A 12381-nucleotide genomic window follows, 5' to 3' on the forward strand; every position below is an offset into this window, starting at 1 on the left:
TTTTAATGGGTCTGCCTTTATTTGTAACATATTTTTCCCCTTTGTGTCTTTTCTTTCTGTATATTTCATGTTTGATTATTACGTACAAGAGAATTTTTTTTTCTGGTCTAACCTATTGGTGTTTAGTTTGCTTCTTTTGTCTCAATAGGAATCTCTTTATTTAGATTATGGAAATTTTCTTCTACAATTTTGTTGAAAATATTTTCTGTGCCCTTGATTCGGGTTTCTGCTCCTTCATTCCTTTCATTTTTAGATCCATTTGGCATCTCAGATTTTCCTGGATGCTTTGTACCAGGATTCTTTAGGTACAACATTTTCTTTGACTGAGCTATTTCTTTTATTTAGTCTTCAATTCCTGAGATTCTCTCTTCCATCTTTTTTATTTTAATGATGAGGCTTGCCTCTGTGTTTTCTTCCTAAATTTTGAGTTACTGTTTGAGTTCCTACATTTTTTATTTCCAGTATTCCCTCAGTTTAGTTTTCTTTATTGATTCTATTTTGACCTTCTTGTCTTTGACTGTTTCACTCATTTCCTTCCAAGGTTTCTTTGTGTTTTCATAGATTTTTTTAAAGGAATTAGTTACTTTCTGTTAGGTCTCAAAGCAAGTAGGGACAAATGACTAAGGTGCCTATTTACCATATCAAAGTAGACACTGACTGCTGGGCACTGAGGGAGCTGCTGAAATAGTCCTGTCTCCTCAGCACTTCTCACCTCTGCCCACAGTAAAACTTTCTGGCCTCTGAACTTTGCTTCCCTTCCCTCAGCTTGTTTTTTCCTTTTTTCTTTTATCTATAAAATCTGAGCCATTCTAGCTAAGAGTTTTCTTGATCTTCCTCTTGATTCTCAGTTCTTCTCATTTTCCATTTGCCCTCTCTCCTCTTCTCTTTCTCTCTTCCTCTCTTGTTGTTACTCCTTTTTCTCTTCTCAGGGCCTAGTTCACTCTGGGGGCCATGTTCAATCTGAAGCCTTCCAAATGCCTCTGATTGTGCTTTTGTGAATCCTAAAGGTACAAGAAGAAAGGCCACTGACCAACATCATCATGGCAATATTAATTAAAGCAAGCAATTAATTAAAGCAAGTTTTTAAAATGTATTTACACAATCTGCCTTTCCCTAAGTTCAGCATTGGATGTGAGGAAAAGAAAGTTTTTGTAACTCATGGGTAGGAGATTTATATATGAGGAATTTAGTGGGCAAATTGGCATGGTTACAGAAGCAGAACACAAGTAAAAGTCATACAACCTTCTGTAACAAAACCATGATTATGAGGTAGTTAGAACAACCTTTTGAAACAAAGGTAGGTTTGCAAGATGGTTATAATAATTTTTTGAAGCAAAAATATGGGTGTTATTCCTGGAACAGGTAGCACAGAACTATTTGGAGTTAAGGTTACTGGAGGGGTATAGTGCAATCCTTGAGAAACAGAGGTAGTCATAAACAGGAATTAGCCTAATTTGTCTTTACTATAAAATAGCTTTCAAGTCTACGATGCAGGAAGGCTGATTCATCTCTCCCCTCATATCTATAATATAAACCCTCTCCTCAACCATACCTAGAAATGATCATGTTCTCATCTTTAACTATTTGGTGCTGAAACCTCTTGAGGGACCTCTATCATAATAATGCAGATGAGTTTAAGGTCTTGTCCTTCAGTTGTGTTGTAAGACTCCAGGCCTGCTGTGGTAGGGTTGTTGATACCCTATTGGAGATACATTGTTCTGGCTTTTATTGTGTTTTTACACTGGCATCTCAGCATCTCAGTTTGGGAACACTCTAATTCTAGGAATTGATAAATGGTCTTGTTTATTTGTTGGATAGGTGTTTTGTTCCTTGGTTTCTGTTACCTTCTCTGGTGTTATCTTCTTCAGGATATTCTTCTGGGATTCTGTTGTGTGTTACCATGGGGGGTACTGGGTAAAAGGTATTTCTAGGAATTGGGAGTTGACATGTTGGAATGGCGATGGGCTTTGGGTGGGATAGAGCTGGTTCATAGGCGGGAGGAAAGCTTGGTGTTCGACTAGGGTCTACTTCATCACTTGTAAGTGGGGCCAAAGTTGGTGATGAGAATGAGGGAATTAGATATGAAGAGAAGGAAGGACAGTAAAGATCTAAAACCAGCCAATCTGCTTTCTCTGGTAGACTTGGGAGAATGCCTACTGGTACTGGGGCTGTGATAAAGCAGTGAGTTGTAGAAGGAAAGTTTGGAGATGAAGATCTGTGTTATCCAGTACAGAGAAAGGGTGATGGAGAGAGGCAGCAGCAGGTGGCACACTACAGACCTGTATACTAGATTTAGAAGAATGGAGGGGAAGGGGAAGATTCATAGTTAAGTGTTAGCTCCACCCCTACAGTTACCTGGCAATAGCCAGGTATACCTGACACTATAAAGGGGATACTTGTCCCCTCCTCACCTTCTTCCTCTTGCTCTTGCTTCCTCTTGTCCCTTTGTCACTTCTCTCCCCATTCCCCTTCCCCCCTTCTCTCCATGTGCTCATGACCAATCTCTATACATCTCCTTCTTTACTCTACTCTCTCTTTCTCTGCCTTACTACCCTCTTAACTCCCCTCCCCGTTCGTTCCCTCAATAAACTCTATTTTACACTATACAATCTTGTGGCTGGTCCCTCAGGGGGAAGGGATGCCTCAGCATGGGCCCAGTGAGGCACCCCTGTACCCAGACTTCATAGAACACCCCACCTCTACCCCCAGTCCTTTAATTAACACAACAATTAGGCTACCTGCTTTCCTGGGTGCAGTGGCCAGCATATTCTCAGGGAGTGCCTGATGGCCAGATAAATTTAAATGGGATGGAAGACTCATCTTGAATGGGTAACATCTTCTCTTGTGCTGGGTTCTAGAAATGAAATAAAACAGTGAAAGGAGGCTTATAGACTGGAAGCAGCTAACTTATTTCCCTTTCCAGTCTTTGCAAGATGGTGGGTGAAACAAAACAGAGGAGCCTGATACCAAGGAAAAGAAACCAGCGGCCACATAGGCTGGCAGTGCTGCTGCTGCCTCCGGGGCCCACCCCTGCTGCCCGGGCCATGTGGGTGCAGCCAGAAAGGGGAACCCGAAGGTTAAAAAGCCCAGTGAGGGGGAGCCCAACTGCAGCCAAAACCCTGTCCTGGCTAGAGGAATTAGCGCGTACTCCTGATCTGCTATGTAATCCAGAAAGGCCTTGTACAAAAGCTGCTGAGACCAAGGTTGAAAAGAAAAAGGAGAAGGTCCTCGCTACTGTCAGAAAAAAAAAAAGTTGGTAGAGACAAAAATGGTGGTTCCCAGGTGGTGAAGCTTCGAAAATGCCTAGGTATTTTCCTATGGAAGATGTGCCTCGGAAGCTGCTGAGCTATGGCAAAAAACCCTTCAATCAGCATCACTCCCCAGACTGTCCTGATCATCCTCACTGGGCGCCACAGGGGCAAGAGAGTGGTTTTCCTGAAGCAGCTGGGCAGTGGCTTGCTACTTGTGACTGGACCTCTTGCCCTCAACAGAGTTCCTCTGTGCAGAATGCACCAGAGTGTTGTCATCTCCACCTTTACAAAAGTTGATATCTGCAAGGTTAAAACCTCCAAACACCTGACTGATGCTTCTTTCAAGAAGCAGTGTAGGACCCAATCAGCCCTACGTACAGGAGGTCCCACTCATGAAAACTCGGAGATGGAGATCGATGCAATAAGCAAGAGGTTTAATACTCCAGTACACTGGGGTGACCCTGTAATCGGGACAGAGGTGACCCCGAAGAACAAAGGCCCACACCTTTTATACTGTTTCAGGGTATAGGCTTTAGGTTACAGCATCAGTTGGTTATTTCTCATTGGTGGGGATTAATACTTTTTGAATTTATTGGTGGCTGCCTATTGTCCTTTGAATTCATTGGAGGCCCTTGGTGGAGAAATATCTTTGACATGCAGAGAGGGTGGTGAAGGACCCCTGCTAAGGGCAGTTAGCTCATTTCCAGAAACATGGTGTTTTCCTAAATTCCACTTGGTGTTTGCTTAAGGCAGCCTTTATCTTTAAATTTGAATCTTACAGCAGCTGCACAAGCCCAGGCACCAAGAAGGCAAGATCTTCGACATGGAGGAGAAATAGGAGATAACAGAGCAGTGAAAGACTGATGGGAAAATTGTGGACTAACAGATTTTGTCAGATTAAAACTGTTCCTCAGTCCCAGAGCTACCTGCAATCTCAGTTCTCCCTGACAAATGGGACATATCCTCACAAACTGGTGTTCTAAATGGCGAACAACCTAAATGAGCAGCTACGTAAAGTAAAAGGAAAGCAGGCTGAGCACCAGGATCCCTTCAACTTCTCTGCTTCTGGACTGTGGACACATTCCAAAGTGTCAGACCCCAATACCTAGAAATACATTTTACCCAGAGTGGTCAGAGGTAACACACATCAGGATCTAAGAAGAGTCTCCTGTCTGGTAGCACACAGCTGCTGCACTCTCCTAAGAACCGTAGAAGGCAACAGAAACCAAGGAAGAAGACACCCACCTAAGAAAAAACAAGACCAGTTATCAACTCCTAGAATTAGAATCCTTCCAAACTTAGAGAAACCAGTAAGCCATCTTTAGATCTTTACTGTCCTTCCTTCTCTTCATATTCAGTTCCCTCACCCTCATCTCCAGCTTGGTAGAGTCTGTCTGTTGTGGTCTCTACTCACTCTCCAGACGCTGGCGCTCTCTCCACCATGTCTTCTCTGCCACAGCTGAGTGTCCTCTAAAAGTGCAAGCCAAAATTAAGGTATTGGTAATAGCAATGACAAAGTAACTAATTCAAGAAAGAATAAAAATTCAATTTTATTTATTCGTTGTATGTGGACACATAAATACATACATACAGAGATAGAGGCAGACAGATAGGCAGAAAGAAGGACACGCGACCGTGTATAATTGGAGGCTAGTATACAATATTTGTGAATTGGTTCTCCCCCCTTCTACCTTTATCTTGGTTCTACTGAGCTATGCTATTGATTTAAAATTTTATTTTGGTACATTAGATTTATTATGCTTTTAGTCACTAAAAGGTGTCATTCAGACATCCAAACATTTGATTATGAGGTGAAATCACAAGAACGGAGACATGCCTATGGGAGTCTTCACCGTGTGTATGCCTTTGCAGTCATAGAAATTGATGAGGTCATACCAAATTTGAGTGTATGTAAAGAAAAGAAGTCAGAAGATGCCATGCCGAGGTTCACCAACATTTGTAACTTGAGAAGATTGAGACAAATAAAGAAGCTGAGTGAGGAGCAGACAATGAAGTAGAAGGGTGAGCTCATTGAATAGAAAAGAAACAAAGAAAGGAAGACCATCTGTGTTCAAGCTCTGGCTGTGGGGGTAGATGAAGATTGTGCATTGGTTCAGTGTCACTAATGGCATTTATGAGGGAAGGGTCAGTAAAGAGCAGGAGTGATGACTAAATGGGAGCAAGTTCATGAACATAGGAGAAGACATGAAGGACAATTTCTGCTAAAGGGAGCAGAGAAATGGGCTATTAGCTTCCTGGGCTGTTGTCAGGGGTTAGGGTTAATAAAGATTAGAACATTCTAGCATGCATTTATATCTTACATTGCTCCTCTATAAAAGTGGGATTTATTATGAAAAGTAAAGAGAAGACAGTTGGTCAATATCTTAGGGCAAAGATGGAGAAGCTGGGACTTCAGTATATGACAGTTCTCCCACACACATTGGAACAAGTTGTGAACGGTGAGAGGGTATGGCTGTGTAATGTTCTGATTTCTTCTTATCTATTGAAGGAGTAGATAATTTGTAAACTTTAATAATTTTACCTGGGTTCATAGGTTTTGTCTCAAAGACTTTTTTTTAGTGCAAACCCCAATTATGAAAGACAATTAATGAAGATTATTTTGACTATTAGGCATCATTCTGACCATATATTGAGTTTTGTCTGTTTCAGAAGTTAGGCTTAGAAACATATTCCTGACAGATGAAATTTTACCACCTACTGGTTTCTCCGGTTAGTCCTACTCTCTGCTGCAATACTCATGGAGTGGGTTCTGTTGAGCTTTATGTAGGTACAGTCTCTCAGTCCCACTTGCCCCTAGGTGATTATCTTGCCATTCATAGGAGTAACTGACATACATGGAACACTGGTTGACCATCTTTGTGCTTTGGGTTTATAAATATGAAACGAGGAAAACGTTTTCATATTTATCAGGTGGAATTTTAATTCAAAGGAGGTAGCTGTTCAAACATCATCATCGTCATCATCACTGTTTTGAGAGAGGGTATCACTGAGACATTGCAGCTGGTTTTGAACTTGCTATATACACCAGGCTGACCTCATACTCACAGTTATTATCTGCCTTTTCTTGATTAAAGGCATGTGCCCTGGCACTTGGTTTCTGAGAAAGTTTTATAAGATCCAAGAAGTTTCTCTTACCAATCCAAATGGGACACACTGTTGCATCCCTGTATCTTCTTTTTCTCTGCCTTTTATCCCCCTTATGTCTAAGGTCTACTCTGGAGGTATTCTTTTATGGTGAACTCTTCGTCACAGGCCCTGCCTCAGAGAACCCAGGAAAGGTGAGCATAGCCCACTCTGTACCCTGTCACTTCAAAAAGGGAATAAAGATTTAGTTTAGCAAGTAATCTTTTGGATGAAACAGACTACGGGACACTTATCTTTGCTAGCTTTGTATTAGAGATTGCAATTTTTCTCCCCTAGTGTATGTAGATTCTCAAATATATATATATATATATATATATATTTATTTATATATATATATGACTTAGTTTTTAGCTATTATTTATGAGCTTAGATCTTGGGGGACTTTAGACTTGGCAAACATGTTTATTCTGATGTAAAATGTATAGCAAAAGAAGCAAAGCAATAAAGGCTGGATGGAGATAAATGCCAAGGCATGTACTGATTGGTAGGTCCATTGTTAGGATTTTGGCTTACAAATCATAACTCTTATCTCTATTAGAAAATGAAGCAAGAACCTTCATCTTTTAACATTCCTCTCCTTAGGAATCGTGATTTTACTCCATTGTTTTTCAGAGTGCTACATGATTTTCTGAGATAGTTTAAGTCATTGACAATAGAAGATGTCATCTAAATACATTTAAGTATTTTCTGGTATCATGTTCTCCTTTACCTCTTTTTTTTCCTCTAAATTTTAACTGAAGTCTCTTGGGACCAACTGTAAACAATTGTGCTATCAGCTTTAATAAGATTGACTAACTTGCTTAAAGAATTCCAAAACTGAAATACGTGGTCTATATTTAACTGGCAAAATGTAGTGTTTATTTCATGACATGTGTAGTATTTCCCTGTGTTCTTTGTGTCTCTTTGTGTTAAGCCGGTTTACAGGAAAAAGGAACATAATGGGAAGTGCCATAACAGGAGTACGGCAGTGTCGTGTATAATTTACAGTCAGTACTCCTGTTGGAAGCAGACACCTGCAATTAATTCACATCCTGGGAATCTAGCAGGAGGCTGATGAACAAACATATAAATGCCCAGTGGATTACAGGTCTGATTTATTGGCCCTAATCCATTTCAGATTATGGGAGGATGTTATCTCCAAAGATCTCACAGCCCTACATGACCTGTGTATGTGTTCAAGTGTATGAAGTTGTCACTTGATACTGTCTAAATTTGGTTAGCCTCATTGAAAGCCTAACAAGCAAGAGTTTAAGAGAAGCAATTTTACCTTCTGGTCTCCATCTGTGCCCAGAGCTGGGGCTTTCCCACAGCCCTCCGACACAAAACCTGCCAGCAGAGAGCTCGTCTGCCAGGAGCACACTCCCTCCTAAGCCCACAGGTGAGACCCCATTTTCTCCCCATTGAGAAATCCAATGAGAGACACACTGGGAGCACACTGGTGCTGGAACTGCAGGGCAGCCTAAAACAGGACCTTTCTGGTCTCCATCTGAGTGCAGATCATGGGCTATCCCACAGCTCTCAGACCCAGAGCTGGTCTGCCAGGAGCGCTCTCAGTCCAAAGATCACAAGCTCACAGGCTTACAGGCCCACAGGAAGGACAAGCTCCAGTCAGAGACAGCAAGACCAAATAACACCAGGGACAACCTGATGGCGAGAGCCAAGCACAAGAACCTAAGCAACAGAAACCAAGACTACTCAGCATCATCAGAACCCACTTCTCTCACTACAGCAAATACTGGATATCCCAACACACAAGAAAAGCAAGATTTGGATTCAAAATTACATCTCGTGATGATGTTAGAATGTAGGGTTCTGGCACCTGGGGCTCTCCCACCGAGATCTCTCGCCAGGCTAGGTATGTGGGTTCCTGCAATGGGGAGAGAACTTAGGGAGGGGGAACTGCTTCGGCCACCCCTGTTGCCTGTCCTTCTCCTTTCTGCTGCTGCCGCTTGGGTTGTTTGGGTGGGCAGAACCAGCAGAAGACTGAGTAGCTGGCAAGGGGAGCAGGCGAGCTACTTGCAGCGATTTTGGGAATGCGGATCTCTTCCCCAAGCAGCGGTCTTACAGTTCTTATGACAGAAGCTCTCAGATGATGGAATCGGTCCTGCACACCTTTAATTCTGAACACGAAACTTAAATACAGTTTTTTGAATGGGTCAGTGACTGACAGCAGGTACTTCCTATTGGTTTGGCCTGAGAGCTTTGGAAGACCAAACTGCTCCTGGTTCCCAAGGGACTAAACTACCAAACAATGAATACATATGAAGAGACCTATGACTCCAGCCATATATGTAGCAGAGGATGGTGTTGTCCCGCATCAATCGGAGGAAAAACCCTTGGTCCTGTGAAGGCTTGTTTCCCCAATGTAGGGTAATACCAAGGTGCTGAGGTTTGAGTTGGTAGGTAGGAATGGGTGCATCCTATAGAAACAGGGGGAGGGCAAAGGGGTGTGTGAGAGGTGGGAAAGGGGATAACATTTGCCATATAAATACATAATATATTCAAGAAAATTGAAATTTATAAAAGATAATGAACAAAGGAAAAGAGAAGCATGTTTGTGTTTTAAACTTTAGTAACTTAGTTATTTACATTGTTTAATCTCAATGCAAAAAACTTAATCCAAATTTACTTCTGCTAACTTTATCTGGATATGTGGCAACCAACAGATTGCGACCATCAGATAGAGGACTAATATCCAATATATATGAAGAACTCAAGAAGTTAGACTCCAGAGACTCAAATAACACTATTAAAAATGGGGCATAGAGCTAAACAAAGAATTCTCTACTGAAGTTATAAAAATGTTCAACATCTTTAGTCATCAGGGAAATGCAAATCAAAACAACCTTGAGATTCTACCTTACAACTGTCCAAATAGCTAAGATAAAAAAAAACTCAGGTGATAAACTGACAATGGTGAGGATGTAAAGAAAGAAGAACACTCCTCCATGGTTGGCAGGATTGCAAGCTGGTACAATCACTCCGGAAATCAGTCTAGAGATTACTCAGAAAATTGGATGTAGTACTACCTGAGGACCCAGCTATACTACTCCAAGGCATATACCCAAATGATGCTCCAAACAGACAATAAGGACTCATGTTCCACTATGTTCATAACAGCCTTATTTGTAATAGCCAGAAGCTGGAAGTAATCCAATTGAGGAATGAATACAGAAAATGTACATTTACACAACAGAGTACTACTCAGTTATTAAAAACAATGACTTCATGAAATTCATAGGCAAATGGATGGAATTAGAAAATATAGTCCTGAGTGAGGTAAACCAGTCACAAAAAAACACACATAGTTTGCACTCACTGATAAGTGGATATTAGCCCAAATGCTCAGAATATCCAAGATACAATCCACAGACCACATGAAGCTCAAGATGAAGAAAGACAAAAGTGTGGATGCTTCAGTCCTTCTTAGAAGGGGGGAACAAAAATCTTCACAGGATGAAATATGGAGAAAAAATTTGGAGTAGAGTCTGTAGGAAAGGCCATTCTGAGTCTGCCCCACCCGGGGATCCATCACATATACAGTCAACAAACCCAAACAATATTGCGGATACCAAGAAGTGCATGCTGACAGGAGCCTGTTATAGCTGTCTCTTAAGAGGTGCTGCCAGAGTCTGACAAATACAGATGAGGATGCTCACAGCCAACTATTGGACTGAGCACAGGGTCCCCAGTGGAGGAGTTAGAGAAAGAACTGAGGTGCTGAAGGGGTTTGCAACCCCATTGGAAGAACAACAGTATCAACCAACCAGACCTCCCTCTAACCCACAGCTCCATGGGTCTAAACCACCAATCAAAAAGTACACATGGATGGACCCATGGCTCCAGCCACATATGTGGTAGAGGTTGGCCTTATTGGGCATCAATGGGAGGGGAGGCCCTTGGTCTTGTGAATGTTCCATGCCCCAAGTGTAAGGGAATGTCAGGGTGGGGAGGCAGGAGGGAGTGGGTTGGTGGGTCGGGGAGCACCCTCATAGAATCAGAGGGAGGGGCAATGGGATACGGGGTTTGGAAGGGGAAACTGTAAAAGGGGATAACATTTGAAATGCAAATAAAACATACCCAATAAAAGAAAAGAAGAAAAAATATATTTTCCTTAAAATATCTGTATCTCATTGTTACTATGGCACCATTCACAAAACCAAGACGTGGAATAACAAAGGCCCTTTTATTGAATAAACCGAAGAAAAACATGGTTTATAAGCAACATGGATGTAGATAGAGGCTATTGTGTTAAGTAAATAAGCTACACAGCAAACATTACCTGCTCATTTGTAGAACACAAAAAACCTGATTTCACAGAGCAAACAGGTAGAGCAGTAGTCATCAGAGGCTTAAAGTCAGAAAAAAACTAAGAAGATGGAGGAATTAGTTCTGGTTTTCTATAGCAAAGTAGTGTGATTATTGTGTTGACAACCTATGATATATTTCAAACAACAGGAAATCCTTGAATGTGTAATTTATCAGACACAGAAGTGACTGACTCTTGAGGAAATGGAAGTACCTATTACCTTGATCATATTATTAGAGTTGTGATAATCTGTAATGCATTGGTATTATAATATACACTAAAAGAAAAAATTATTTTAATGATTATGATATATATGAAATACACACACCTACAAGCATGTAAACATAAACCATCACTGGAATTCAATTATTTTCAATCTTGCAAAAGACAAAAATCACACTTTATTTATCTATTCTAAAACAATTTCCTGAACATTCATTTTTATTCCTGAAATCTATTAAGTGTGTACAACATGATTACTTTGCCATTTGTCCATTGTCACACAATTCAGCATATTTGGTTGCATTTACATGTAAAATAAAATTCTATTTAGTATATATTATTCTGGATTTGTATTAGTTCCACGGTCAGGAGTCCAAGAAAGGAAATCAGCTGAGAGCAGAAACAGATGTAAAACCTGTGACAATTCAGTTGCTCCTTGGGACCCAGTGCTCCTTCCTGTCATGAGCATCCGCAGAATGACTGACCCACTTACACCTCTCTATCTACATTAGACATTACTAAGTCGTTGCTCAGCTTAAGTAACTTCTAAATATCCTATTGAAGTCATTTGTAATTATGAAATTACTAGTAAAGTATGCGATATTTTCACTTTCATTCTTATTAATTTCCTTTCAAATATTTATTCTTTATTGAGATACCAGTTTTAAAAACCATCTCATCTGAACTCTGTATATTAAGTAACTACCCCTTTTAAAGATGCAAACCCCTTCAGCACCTCAGTCCTATAGTATACATTAATTTCTTTGAGCAGAAACTTAAGATGATATGACTCATCTAGGTATCAACTTCTCAACATGTCATGGATTTCCACAAGACTGGTAATAAAGTTTTTGGACAATTTTGTAAAATTTTGTTATTGGAATGGTTTCACACATTATCCTTGCTTAAGTTGTGTTACATAGAACTATCATAGTAATTAGAGTGACTATAGTATTTTAAAGTTCTCTTTCCAAAACAATAAAGTGATTTAAGTATCTGGTTTCAGTGTTACCTTATTACTTTGTCTTTTTGAAAAAGTCAACAAAATTTAAAATATTTTCTAAATCTAGAAGTTATAGTTACTGTATAGTTTTCACTTATTGCAGGGGAAATATTTTTAAACTGTACTTTCTCAAAATACTCACAATTTGACTTGTTTCACATTATAGTTATAGTCATAGTTTCTTATAAGAGAGAATGACAATATATTTTACCTAAATATTTTTATTTTTGATAAATATTTTAAGTTGCTGGTTCTATAAAAGGTCAATCCATCCCCCCCACTGCCACTTGGTGTCAGGATGTTGTAACATGGGTTATAACAGTAGAGAAAAGTAAATGGCTGATAGTTCAATGTGACTGCATAATAGATGTGCGCCCTGGGTAAAGGGCTGTGAGGCTCACCATGGATGTTCACAGCACAGGTTTTCAGGA

General features: G+C 40.4%; 1 pseudogene; it reads left to right on the forward strand.

The window, feature by feature from the left end:
- Window positions 1-3299: 3299 nt before the first annotated feature.
- LOC147995956 (large ribosomal subunit protein eL6 pseudogene) lies at window positions 3300-4234 on the forward strand (annotated as a pseudogene).
- Window positions 4235-12381: the final 8147 nt, after the last annotated feature.

The sequence above is a fragment of the Rattus norvegicus genome, chromosome 2 (assembly GCF_021556685.1).
Source record: "Rattus norvegicus strain SHRSP/BbbUtx chromosome 2, alternate assembly SHRSP_T2T, whole genome shotgun sequence".
NCBI classification, from domain to species: Eukaryota; Metazoa; Chordata; class Mammalia; order Rodentia; family Muridae; genus Rattus; species Rattus norvegicus.